The sequence below is a fragment of the Ambystoma mexicanum genome, chromosome 13, assembly GCF_040938575.1.
Source record: "Ambystoma mexicanum isolate Mex_15411 chromosome 13, UKY_AmexF1_1, whole genome shotgun sequence".
Classification (NCBI taxonomy): Eukaryota; Metazoa; Chordata; class Amphibia; order Caudata; family Ambystomatidae; genus Ambystoma; species Ambystoma mexicanum.
Genome location: NC_090938.1, coordinates 747,008,399 through 747,022,208, shown reverse-complemented (window position 1 = coordinate 747,022,208; position 13,810 = coordinate 747,008,399). Strand labels below are relative to the sequence as shown.

The following is a 13,810-nucleotide window of genomic DNA, read 5'->3' as shown; positions in this document are numbered from 1 at the left end:
GCCCCACCGCCCCACCAGTTCTCTTTACCTCCAACTCTTTAACCAATCTCCAAGCCAAGAGCTCAAGTCCGCCAGATAATGCTTATTCCCATAAACCGACAAGGGTACACCATCCTCTCTAAATATCATGAATCCTTCATAAACTATTTCCTTATGATCCAAAACCTGTACCGCCACTGAGGCACAATATTTTCCATCTCTCTGTTTATCCCCTTCCTTGCCCGCTCTATCGCTCCCTCCCTTCTCGCTCCCCTCCAAACTCTCTGCGACAACAACTTAGTCCACACTACAAATGCTTGAGGCCACAATTCTGGTACCCATAACAAATCCCTTTTCATTTTCTTAAGAAGAGCCACACCCGTATCCCTTACCAGGTCATTTTCCCCAGCATAAATAATCGCCACATCTGGAGGCCCATATCGTTCCCTCAACCCAGCCAGCATAGGAAGTAACTGATCCCATCGCAATCCCCCCTAATCCGGACCATCTTACCAAACATCTTTATAGCTGCAACCCAGTTGCCTGCCAACAACCCTTTTCTCAGCTTCTTTCCCCGCCCACTTAACCCTAGAATGTCCCACAACCAGATTTGTGACATCTGGCCCGGCCTCCTAGCAGCATCTGAAAAAGAAATTACAAAATCACTTATAAATCAACAACATCCTACTAAATGCAACACTCCTGCTGCCCACTGAAACAATTCTTTAAAAACATCCCGTTTGCCCAGGTCCCTGACATACCCTTTGTATCTCCCTTGCTTCCAGCGTCCCAAACTTTTCACCTACTCCTCTGAATAGGCCAGCCTGCTACCTTCAGATGCTGCACCCATCCTAAATGAATGAGTTACAACCTCCTAACCTTTCCCACACCACTAGTAACACCTTCCTCAGGAACCTATCCTTCCTGGCCATCCCCTTATCCCTCTACGGAAACACCCCCGGTCCTCTTCTACCTGTCCCCCAATATTTCGCACCTTTCACACCTAACCTTTAAACAATACACCTAATCCCATTTAGACCCCCTTTCTCCTCCAACCTATTACCCGCCTGCTCACCCTTGCCCCCCACCTTCCCTCACCTTACTAATATGGCCCTGCGTTGCCCACCCTGCACCGGGGGCCCACGTGCACCCCCGTCCATGCAGGCCCTTTTCTTTATTACTCCTCTCCGCCACTACACAAGGGGCCAATCCTGCGCCCCCGTCCATGCAGTCCATTCCATACAACTTAATCTTCCAGCTCCTCGCGTCCATTACCCCCTGTTTCCCACCTGCACCAGGGGCCCCAGTGCACACCCATCCATGCAGGCCCCTATCCTGCCTTACTCCTCTCCACTGCTGCACCAGGGGCCAAACCTGCGCCCCCGTCCATGCAATCCATCCCACATAACGTATTCTTCCAGCACCTTGCTTCGTTGCTCCATTTTTTTTTTTTTTTTTTTTTTTTTTTTTTTTTAGCTGCACCAGGGGCCCTAGTGCACCCCCATCCATGCAGACCCATCTCATCACTTCCCCCTGCTGCACCAGAGGCGCTCCTGCACCCCCGTCCATGCAGCCTAAAGCTTACTCACCTTGTCGTGCGGCAACCGTGAGGGCTTCGCCACCGTCGTACATACCCTCCAAACGACGGCCACCACCCCTTAACAATTTCCACAGTTACATCCCCCGTGTGGCCCTCCCTTGCCCTACCTAAGCGTCTTCCTCCTCACCCCTCTCCTACCCCCTTTGGATCACCCCCAAAACCTCTCATCCAACCTTGTGCCCCCCCCTTTTCCGATAAACTGAGCCCGACCTACCAGAACACTCCAATTTACCTGGCATGCGGTCCTTCCCCCCCCACCTCCTTGCCCCGCTCCTCGCCCTGACCCACTGTCCCCTGCCTGAAAACAATCTGTAACCGGATGCCGACCCGCACACCTGCTGCACTCGTGTTTAAATTTGCACATCCACCTCGTGCAGCCTTCTTTATTGAAAGCCCAACATGCTGCTGAGGGCTGACCCTTGCCTCCTACCCCCGCCCCTTCTGGGGCGGGCCGACCAAGAAAGGGCCGGTAAGGCACGGGTAAACTGCTTGCCGTGTGTACCGTTGGAGCTGGCCTCGTCGGCGCCATCCATTGCAACCAGAGATCCATATCTATCTCCCCCCAAACCGCCTGTCTGTCCTCCGCCAACCTTGCTCTAAACTCCTCATCATAACGCACCCACGCGAAGTCCCTCGATTGCCTAGCTACCAATGCCAGCCCGCATGAACCTACCACACGCTACACCAGTGAGCTGTCGACGCCATTGATTGCCTAGCTACCAATCCCAGCCCGCATGAACCTACCACACGCTATACCAGTGAGCTGTTGATGCCCTCGATTTCCTAGCTACCAATGCCAGCCCGCACAAACCTACCACACGCTACACCAGTGAGCTGTCGACGCCCCAGCCCGCATGAACCTACCACACGCTATACCAGTGAGCTGTCGACGCCATTGATTGCCTAGCTACCAATCCCAGCCCGCATGAACCTACCACACGCTATACCAGTGAGCTGTTGATGCCCTCGATTGCCTAGCTACCAATGCCAGCCCGCATGAACCTACCACACGCTACACCAGTGAGCTGTCGACGCCCCAGCCCGCATGAACCTACCACACGCTTTACCAGTGAGCTGTCGACGCCCCAGCCCGCATGAACCTACCACTCGCTATAGCAGTGAGCTATCAACGCCATTGATTGCCTAGCTACCAATCCCAGCCCGCATGTATCTACCACACGCTATACCAGTGAGCTGGATATACTCCAGGACACTGATAGACTGACATCCTGGATCATCGCGGTTCTTGCTAAATATATGGTAAATGCTGAATGGTGCAATTATCTAAGGCAGTGGCAAATCAATTGTCTGCAGGGATCCTGGGCGTTAACGGAACTAGATCTCCAAGGATGTAAGTCCTTTCACACTACAGCGAAAAAGGGACCTAAAGGTCGACCCTGTGGAGGTTTAACCCCATGGATTGACTCAACACTCAATTATGACACCACAGCTCTTGATACCGGCTCCAATGAGCTACAAGAGACGCATTTTACTGGAGAACTGGCACATCCGGTCATCTTATTCAATGTCTATAATCTCCTTGCCATAGCATCATAGATCTGGTGGAGAACAGAGGAAGACTGGCTAGAGGGAAGTATTCAAATGAATTGCGCATTCTTTTAGTGGGCGATTGTAACATGCCACTTCAGCCCCTAAGACCCCTTGACACCCCACTCTACTCTCCTCTCTTTCCCCCCTGGGCATTTCTGATTCTGTCCTTACCTGGTTTAAATCCGACCTCTCTGGTACTCTGTCTTCTGGGCAGGTCATCTTTCTCCTCCTCTTCCGTTCTTTTCCTTTTCTGAGTTTTCTGATACTCTTCACTCCCAAGAGTATCAGAAAACTCCATGCAATCTTGGATGCTTTCCCACTTTCTCCACCTAAACCCATCCAAAACAGAAGTACTTTTCTTCCCCCATCCTCTCCATCCCCATCCCCTGATTAACCCCGGCATCCGTCCATATGACAACCAACATATAATCATAACTCATTGCCCTTTCCCCCCCAGAAAGTGCAGAATGAGACTTGTTTGTTTGTTGGCATAAGAAGGCCGCAGAATTTATTCCACAATCATAAAACCAAACTGTACATATCTGTGGAAAACTTTGTCTGCCAGGTACGGCGACTACTCCGTGTCGCAAGAACTTGCTTCCCCCTTTTCCTTTCCCAAGAGTCCATTAGTAGGCCCAACTCTCCCAGCCTTGGTAGTATCTGAGCCTGCCTGCCCTTGCAGGTGCTCCTGGGCGGGGAGAGTGCCGTTTCTTTGGGGGAAGCTGAGCCGTAATTGTCCTTCCCCGCCGCCCCTGCCGCTTAGGCTCCCAAGGGGCTTTGGGTCTGGGAAGAGCGAAGACCCTTCCTGCATTCTCCTGGCTCTTCCGGAGTCTGTCTACTGTGTTTGTCTGGCCAAACACCGCCACACCGCCTTGTCGTCCTGCGACGCCGACGACCAGGCGTTTCCTGATTGTTCTGTTCGTAGGGTTGGTGGGTGGGAAAAAGAAAACCCTCTGCTGCAGTCCCGTGGAAGTGCACGGGTGTCCCTCGGCTGCAGCTGCTTTCTTGTCAGTAGCGGGAACCCCGCTCCTTATGAAGGGGAAACCCCTCCCCTTTCCCTTTGTTGCCCTTCGCGGGCTTGCTTCGTTATTTGCCGCGCTTCGGCTTTCGGTGGCATTTCTTTTGCTTGCCGCGCATTTCTTTCGCGGGCTTTCCCAATTTTGCCGCCTTGGCCCGGCAACCCCCCCCCCCCCACTTTCCAAGGGGGAAGGGGCTGGGGACTGAGAAGGACGCCGCCCGGGTTATCGGGGGTGCCTCCTCCATTCCGCCGGGCTCCGTGTCGTCGGACCTGGCATAACCCCGGCATCCGTCCATATGACAACCAACATATAATCATAACTCATTGCCCTTTCCCCCCCAGAAAGTGCAGAATGAGACTTGTTTGTTTGTTGGCATAAGAAGGCCGCAGAATTTATTCCACAATCATAAAACCAAACTGTACATATCTGTGGAAAACTTTGTCTGCCAGGTGCGGCGACTACTCCGTGTCCCAAGAACTTGCTTCCCCCTTTTCCTTTCCCAAGAGTCCATTAGTAGGCCCAACTCTCCCAGCCTTGGTAGTATCCGAGCCTTCCTGCCCTTGCAGGTGCTCCTGGGCGGGGAGAGTGCCGTTTCTTTGGGGGAAGCTGAGCCGTAATTGTCCTTCCCCGCCGCCCCTGCCGCTTAGACAGGGTCATGACAACTAAGGAAGGGTGGTCGGTCATAATTTAGAAAAAATAATGTCGAATGACAAAAATGACGAAAAAAAATGTCTAAAAAAAATGTCGAATGTATTATTTTTTTATTTATATGTATTTTTTGGCTTTGGTAAGTATAAAAAATGGGTAAAATAAAAAAAGGGGGGTTGGGGGGGAACCCCCCCATTTAGAAAAAAAAACGTATTGAAAAATAAATTCGAATTTTTTTTTTTCGAAATTTCTTTTTCTAAAAAATGACTTTCGACATTATTGTTTTCTAAATTATGACTATAAACCCTAAGGAAGGACTACGCGTTGCCATGACGCCTGCCGACAACACGAACTCCCCATTCTCTCAAAAGTAGCGAAACCGAGAGGATGCAGGTTGATCCATAAGGCGTAGACGCCCGCACCTGCACGGTAAGCGTTTCTTCTTTCTCCGTTTCGTTCGTTCCCCATTTGCACAAGTAAGCCAAAGAGCTTATGATGCTGTACACTGCTTGGCAGTATGATACGCGAGAATGCGTTTACACAAACGCGTCAAATATGTAAGTTTCGATGCGATTAGTCAGCCGCCTCAGTTGTGCGTCCGATTCGCTCAACATGCATGCAAAAATAAAACAATAGCATCTCTTCTAATAGAAATAAGAAACTGTATAGCCGTTGTTAAAGTAAAGTAAACAAGGTATGCATGATATACTAAAGTAAGAAAGGAATAAGCAAAAATATCAGCCAGCACTTTATAACAAGTCACAAACAATTCAGGCATATCATCAGGTAATCGGAATCATTTTTTTCAGGGATTTACCCCGAGTACTATTTCGGAACAGACGGCAATCTATACATTATCTAGCATCAAGCAAACAGGTAACATTATCAGAACCAAATGGCTAAAGGTGCAGAATAAGTGTTCTAAGTATTGTATTTTGTTCTGAGTAAGGGCAATTTGTACCCTGTGTCTCACGGGACACGAAAAATCTATAATGTCAGTCGCAATAATTGAACGTTGAGTTATATGAATTTCAAGAATTGTTAACAGTGCATAGATCAAAGCTCACGCAACCATGTTAGTAACAACCATTAGATAAAAACAATATCACTAGAAGGTTTTTGCGTTTATATCATTAATTCTGATTTTTCATTTGTTTTTTCTCTGTGTGCATTTTTTACCCTAATTATCCTCCCCTTAACCCATCCCCATGTTTCTTCTCTGCCTATAAACACATTTGTGATAATTATAACACTTGTATTGGCAAAATATGAAAATGTAATGCACATTGTTGATTATTCTTTTACATATTGATCATGAAATTGGCACATTTAACAATATAAATGTTTTATTTTGACAATTGACTCAATAGCCCTGGTTTGAAAAAGACACCCGTGTGTTGCCGAAACACGTGTTACCATGAAGGGCACTTACAAATAAATCTTAAATTTGGAAACCAACTCTAACTAAGTTTGGTGCATTTTGTACAAAGGAGAGTCACACTATCATATCATATCTTAGAGGTGGGGGTGTGTACCTCTATCTCTCCTGCCAAATGCGACAAGTACATTGACGTATGAGAATCTATCATCGGGTCGCAGACTGTGTAGGTCGGCGTTAAACCACCCAACAACCTGCTAATATTGGTTTTGAACTTAATCCTCGCCGCCACTGGGAGCTAGTGAAGAGATTTCAGTCCTGGAGAGATACGATCCCTGGGCTTGAGGCCAAGGACAAGTCTCGCAGTCCTGTTTTCGATGAGTTGCAAAGGGCAGAGAGTAGAGGCAGGCAGATTAAGAAAGAGGCTGTTGCAGTAGTCCAGCCTAGAGAGAACCAGAGTTCTGGAGACAGTGAGCTTCTGGGAGAAGGAGATGAAAGGAAGAATACCTCTGGGGAGGTACAGCTGGTAGTGTGACTTCTTAGAGACGTCAGAGATGTGAGGAGAGAAGGAAAGTGTGGAGTCGAAGATGACCCTGAGGTTTTTAGCCTCACAGGTGGGAGCAGGAAGAGGGCCAAGAGAGGCCGGCCAGAGAGCGACAGGAAAGGAGGGAGCAGGTGTGCCGATGAGGAGAATCTGTCTTACTGGCATTAAGGCAGAGATCATTGGTGGCGCATCACTCCTGGATGGCGGACAGATAATCAGAAATGAGAGAGGGAGAAGAGGTGGCAGAAGGGAGCCTAAAAATGAGTTGAGTGTCATCCGCATAGCACTGAAAGTTGGGGCAGAGAGCTGCAATGCAGTGGGCGAGAAGTGCCAGGTATTGTTTGAACAGCCAGGGAGAGAGGTTAGACCCCTGGGGAACACCACAGGTAGAGATAGAGATGGAGGAGAGGAAGGACCCAAGTTGGACCTGGGAGGGTAGATCGGAGAGGAAGGAGGTCAGCCAAGCCAGGGCCCGATTGGTGATACCCAGGTTATCACAGAGACGGTTGAGCAGGATGGCATGGTTGACCGTGTCATAGGCAGAAGAGAGATCAACTAAGATAAGGACACAGGGGTGTTGGAATCAAGGTTGGAGAGCAGGTCTTCACAGATGTTCAGGAGAGCAGTTTCCGTGCTTCTGGCAGCTCTGAAGCCAGACTGATGGTCGTGGAGACAACCAACAGATTCAGAGTGAATATTAAGCTGGGAGATGGCCAGCTTTTCCAGGAGTTTGCCTAGGAAAGGAGTGATGGAGATTGGACAATAGTTAGCCGGGCAGGAAGAGTCGGCAGAGGGTGCACAAGGGAGTGCTTCCGGGGGGAGGGGGAAGACTCCAGTGGCAAATGAGTGGTTGCAGAAGTCAGCCAGAGCAGGGTGTCAATGTGGTCCTTGATGGTTTTGGAGGAACAGGGGTGAACCTGTTTTGACGAGACTTTCATAGATCAGCCTTGTCTAGAAACCTTGTCTGAGGAGAACAGGGAAAAGAAAGAAGGAGGGAGGTGAGGAAACCGAAGACGGGCCAAAAGAAGAGCAGGGAGTAGAAGGCAAGCGGAGGAAAGGAACAGAGAGGACAGGATGTCCTGAGTTTTAGAGATGAAATGAGACGGTAGGGCCGTGCAGAGGGCCTGGGAGGGACAGGAGAGGTAGAGACTGCATCAGGATTGGCCAGCTCCTTGCAGATTTATTTTAAAGACTTGGGCCGTTTTGTTCCATGCCGCGGAGACCTGGGCTTGGATGCAGGCTCTCTTCTTGGTGCGTACGGAGAGCCGGTATTGCCTTTGGAGCAGGCGTCTTACGTTTAAGGGTGACGAGGTCTGAGTCGTACCAAGAGTTGCACTTGGCTTTGGGCTTCAAGCGGATCTTCATGACAGGGGCAAGAACATCGAGAGTATCAGATATAGCAGAGTGGAGCATGGAAAGGGCTGTGTCAGGGTGTGAGTCAGCCAAGGGGGGAGGGGTGAGGGTGAGAAAGTGGCGGTGAAAGCCTCAACTGACACACGCTTCATGGGTCGGATAACCGAGAAGGTAGGTGGCAGTGCTGGAGTTGGCTTGGCATGAGGGGTAGAGAGGGTGAGATGGGAGGAAAGGAGAAAGTGATCACTCCAGGAGAGATGAGTGGTGACAGGGATCGAAAGGGGAAGGTCTGAAGAGATCAGAACATCCAGAGTGTGCCCTGCAGAGTCGAGCCAGAGGGGAGAATAGAGAGTGAGTGAGAGAGAGTCACAGAGGTCACAAAAGAGTCCAGTGGAAGGACAAAAAGCATCCAGGTGGACGTTGAAGTCTCCAAGAAGGAGGAGTTGAGTGGTTGAGACCAGGAAGGAAGAGGAGAGGTCCGCCCACTCAGAGAGGAAGAAGGAGATCTGACCAGGTGGCCGATAGATGGTAGCCACTGTAAGGGAATGGCAAGGAGAGAGAGAGAGCCTGCAGACGAGGCATTCAAAAGAGTAGGCCTGCGTAGGAATGACAGAAGCAGGAATCCACTCAGGGAAGATCAGGGCTACACCCCCTCCGGAGCAGTTGGAGCTGGCCACAGAGAGGATCTCATAGCCATCAGGGAGGAGAGTGTCAAAGCTCGTGACAGAGCTGGCCGTTAACCATGTCTCGGTGAGACCGAGGACATCGAAGTCAAGTTCCTCCAGGAGGCGGCAGATGTCAGAGGAGTGTTTGACAGCTGAGCAAGAGTTTAGAGTGGCAATGTGGAGAAGTTTGCCATCCTTGAAAGTCTTCCGGAGAGGGGTACAAATCAGAGGTACACCCTGCGGAGGTGTAGAAGCAGCCCGAGGGGGGACAGAAGAGGAAGGAGGAGAGGGCAAGGTAGCCAAGCAGAAGACAGCAGGGGTAGGCGAGGAAGCCGTGGAGGGGAGAGAGGGGACAGCAGGAGAAGAAAGGAAATTGATGAGGCGCAGGAAGCATCTATCGTAGAGGACAAGGTTGGCTTGAGGGCCTTTGACAAAGACGGTACCATTCAAGTAAACATTAATGATGACCCTAGAGGAGTGGAAGGAGGCCAAGAGGGCCTCCCACCGGGTGACACCATTAATGGGAGAGGAAGAGAAGGGAGAAAGCACAGAGACCATATGTAGAGTCCATAGGTCTGGCGAGGTAGCGACAAAGAGGATGTCGGTGAAAGTTTGCCTGGAGGAGGCACTGGTATAGGTGTCAGTGATACGGAGGCCTGGGTTGGAGACCAGGATGTCCTTTTTAAACTTCTTCCTGCCAGATTTAGTGAGGAGTACAGGATAGTCGATGGAGAAGCAGTTAGAAAAGGTAGGAGAGACAGAGAGCACCATAGAGTAGGTAGGGAGAGGAGAGAAGAGTAAGGAGTGGGGAAGGGTAGGGGAGAACACTGGGGGAAGGACACAGGGCAGGGTGCAAGCAGACGAGAAAGAGGGAGATGAGACAAGTTGACAATTGGACAAGAAGACAGGCGCTTAAGTTTTAACAGGAGAACACCACACCTAAGTTTGAGAGTCCTGTATAGGAGGGGAAAAGGCCTAGGTTTCACAATGCAATTTTGAACTACTTTCACAGTGCAATTTTAAATACTTTCAAATGAAAATTTAAAAAGAGGAGAAAGCACACCTACGTTTGAGAGTGAGCAGTTTCTCCAGCAAGCCCCCACCTACTGGGTGAAAACCCGCAGAACAGCCCGCTCACTGTCCCGCTCCACTCGCCGGTTTATTCTGTTACAGGAGACTTGGGGTACAGAGAAGTATACAATTTAGCTGTAAACTTTATCACCCTAGCGATTCACGGGTGGCACTGCAAAATCCCATTCCCAAATAATCTTTAAATTCACTGTTTTATAAGTCCTTGAATCATGGGAGGGTTGAATGACATGTACATACCAAGTTGTCCATTATATGTTGTGTATTCTTTTTCGGGCATTATCAAAACCCTTCTTGCATTTGCGCCCATGCTGTACAATTGCCTTAGTCCCCTCTGGTGTCATTCCTCAGGCTTCCTCCATAGATTTATTTACACAGGATATTACACCACACACACTTGCGCCCGCGCACACACAAGCTTTTTCTACGATGGTTGTTTTTCATGAAATCATTATTTGCATTTAGAAAGTGACCCTCCCCGCCATATCCAATGACTCCACCCATGTCAGTGAGCTACACCGGCAGGAACATGGACGCCATGGGCCGCAATCTGCACATCTGATTGGACAACCAATCCTCACCTATGAGGAAGAAACGTACTGTCCATGTCCAGAGTGAATGTGTGTATGCAGGGGATTTATAGAGCGTAACCCTAGCTGGGAAGCAGCGGAGTGCTGTACAGAGGGGACGCACCCCAGGGGTTACACGTAGGGTGCGGAGGTGGCAGAGGTACTGAAATGGGTAGGAAGAGCAGGGGCAGAGCGTAACCCTAGCTGGGAAGCAACAGAGCGCTGTAGAGAGGGGACGCACCCTGGGGGTTACATGTAGGGTGTGGAGGTGGCAGATGAGCTGGAATGGGTAGGAAGAGCAGGGGCAGAGAGTAACCCTAGCTGGAAAGCAATAGAGCGCTGTACAGAGGGGCTGCACTCGTCAGGGTTACACGTAGGGTGCCGAGGTGGCAGAGGAGCTGGAATGGGTAGGAAGAGCAGGGGCAGAGCATAACCCTAGCTGGGAAGCAACGGAGCGCTGTACAGAGGGGACGCATCCCAGGGGTTACACGTAGGGTGCCGAGGCGGCAGAGGAGCTGGAATGGATGGGTGATACCCAGGTTATCACAGAGACGGCTGAGCAGGATGGCATGGTTGACCGTGTCAAAGGCAGAAGAGAGATCAACTAAGATGAGGACACAGGGGTGTTGGAATCAAGGTTGGAGAGCAGGTCTTCACGGATGTTCAGGAGAGCAGTTTCCGTGCTTCTGGCAGCTCTGAAGCCAGACTGATGGTCGTGGAGACAACCAACAGATTCAGAGTGAAGATTAAGCTGGGAGATGGCCAGCTTTTCCAGGAGTTTGCCTAGGAAAGGAGTGATGGAGATTGGACAATAGTTAGCCGGGCAGGAAGAGTCGGCAGAGGGTTTCTTAAGTAGAGGGTGCACAAGGGAGTGCTTCAGGGGGGAGGTTGAAGACTCCAGTGTCAAATGAGTGGTTGCAGAAGTCAGCCAGAGCAGGGTGTCAATGTGGTCCTTGATGGTTTTGGAGGAACAGGGTTGAACCTGTTTTGACCAGACTTTCATAGATCAGACTTGTCTAGAAACCTCGTTTTAGGAGAACAGGGAAAAGGAAGAGGAGGAGGGAGGAGAGGTGGCCGAAGACGGGCCAAAGGAAGAGCAGGGAGTAGAAGGCAAGCGGAGGAAAGGAACAGAGAGGACAGGATGTCCTGAGTTTTAGAGATGAAATGAGAAGGTAGGGCCGTGCAGAGGGCCTGGGAGGGGACAGGAGAGGTAGAGACTACAGCAGGATTGGCCAGCTCCTTGCAGATTTATTTTAAAGAGTTGGGCCGAGTTGTTACATGCCGCGGAGACCTGGGCTTGGATGCGGGCTCTCTTCTTGGTGCGGACGGAGAGCCGGTATTGCCTTTGGAGCAGGCGTCTTACATTTAAGGGTGACGAGGTCTGAGTCGTACCAAGAGTTGCACTTGGCTTTGGGCTTCAAGCGGATCCTCATGACAGGGGCAAGAACATCGAGAGTATCAGATATAGCAGAGTGGAGCATGGAAAGGGCTGTGTCAGGGTGTGAGTCAGCCAAGGGGGCAGGGGTGGGGGTAAGAAAGTGGCGGTGAAAACCTCAACTGACACACGCTTCATGGGTGCGATAACCGAGAAGGTAGGTGGCAGTGCTGGAGTTAGCTTGGCATGAGGGGTAGAGAGGGTGAGATGGGAGGAAAGGAGAAAGTGATCACTCCAGGAGAGACGAGTGGTGACAGGGAACGAAAGGGGAAGGTCTGAAGAGATCGGAACATCCAGAGTGTGCCCTGCAGAGTCGAGCCAGAGGGGAGAATAGAGAGTGAGTGAGAGAGAGTCACAGAGGTCACAAAAGAGTCCAGTGGAAGGACAAAAAGCATCCAGGTGGACGTTGAAGTCTCCAAGAAGGAGGAGTTAAGTGGTTGAGACCAGGAAGGAAGAGGAGAGGTCCACCCACTCAGAGAGGAAGGAGGAGATCTGAGCAGGTGGCCGATAGATGGTAGCCACAGTAAGGGAATGGCCAGGAGAGAGAGAAAGCCTGCAGACGAGGCATTCAAAAGAGGAGTAGTCCTGCGTAGGAATGACAGAAGCAGGAATCCACTCGGGGAAGATCAGGGCTACACCCCCTGCGGAGCGGTTGGATCTGGCCACAGAGAGGATCTTATAGCCATCAGGGAGGAGAGTGTCAAAGCTTGTGACAGAGCTGGCCGTGAACCATGTCTCAGTGAGACTGAGGACCTCGAAGTCAAGTTCCTGAAGGAGGCGGCAGATGTCAGAGGAGTGTTTGACAGCTGAGCAAGAGTTTTGAGTGGCAATGTGGAGAAGTTTGCCATCTTGAAAGTCTTCCGGAGAGGGGTACAAATCAGAGGTACACCCTGCAGAGGTGTAGAAGCAGCCCGAGGGGGGACAAAAGAGGAAGGAGGAGAGGGCAAGGTAGCCAAGCAGAAGACAGCAGGGGTAGGCGAGGAAGCCGTGGAGGGGAGAGAGGGGACAGCAGGAGAAGAAAGGAAATTGATGAGGCGCAGGAAGCATCTATTGAAGAGGACAAGGTTGGCTTGAGGGCCTTTGACAAAGACGGTACCATTCAAGTAAACATTAATGATGACCCTAGAGGAGTGGAAGGAGGCCAAGAGGGCCTCCCACCGGGTGACACCATTAATGGGAGAGGAAGAGAAGGGAGAAAGCACAGAGACCATATGTAGAGTCCATAGGTCTGGCGAGGTAACGACAAAGAGGATGTCGGTGAAAGTTTGCCTGGAGGAGGCACTGGTATAGGTGTCAGTGATAGGGAGGCCTGGGTTGGAGACCAGGATGTCCTTTTTAAACTTCTTCCTGCCAGATTTAGTGAGGAGGGCAGGATAGTCGATGGAGAAGCAGTTAGAAAAGTTAGGAGAGCCAGAGAGCACCATAGAGTAGGTAGGGAGAGGAGAGAAGAGTAAGGAGTGGGGAAGGGTAGGGGAGAACACTGGGGGAAGGACACAGGGCAGGGTGCAAGCAGACGAGAAAGAGGGAGATGAGACAAGTTGACAATTGGACAAGAAGACAGGCGCTTAAGTTTTAACAGGAGAAGAACACACCTAAGTTTGAGAGTCCTGTATAGGGGGGTAAAAGGCCCAGGTTTCACAATGCAATTTTTAACTACTTTCACAGTGCAATTTTAAATACTTTCAAATGCAAATTTAAAAACAGGTGAAAGCACACCTACGTTTGAGAGTGAGCAGTGTCTCCAGCAAGCCCCCACCTACTGGGTGAAAATCCGCAGAACAGCCCACTCACTGTCCCGCTCCACTCGCTGGTTTATTCTGTTACAGGAGACTTGGCGTACAGAGAAGTATACAATTTAGCTGTAAACTTTATCACCCTAACGATTCACGGGTGGCACTGCAAAATCCCATTCCCAAGTAATCCGGATCCCAAAAATTCACTGTTTTATAAAAGTCTTGAATCATGGGAGGGTTGAATGTC

General features: G+C 50.4%; 1 long non-coding RNA gene across 1 annotated transcript; it reads left to right on the top strand.

Moving 5' to 3' along the window:
• Window positions 1-5,162: 5,162 nt before the first annotated feature.
• On the top strand, window positions 5,163-6,261 carry LOC138521892 (uncharacterized). Its single transcript, XR_011283161.1, has 3 exons — window positions 5,163-5,226; window positions 5,607-5,673; window positions 6,168-6,261. It is a non-coding gene; the product is annotated as an uncharacterized lncRNA (long non-coding RNA).
• Window positions 6,262-13,810: the final 7,549 nt, after the last annotated feature.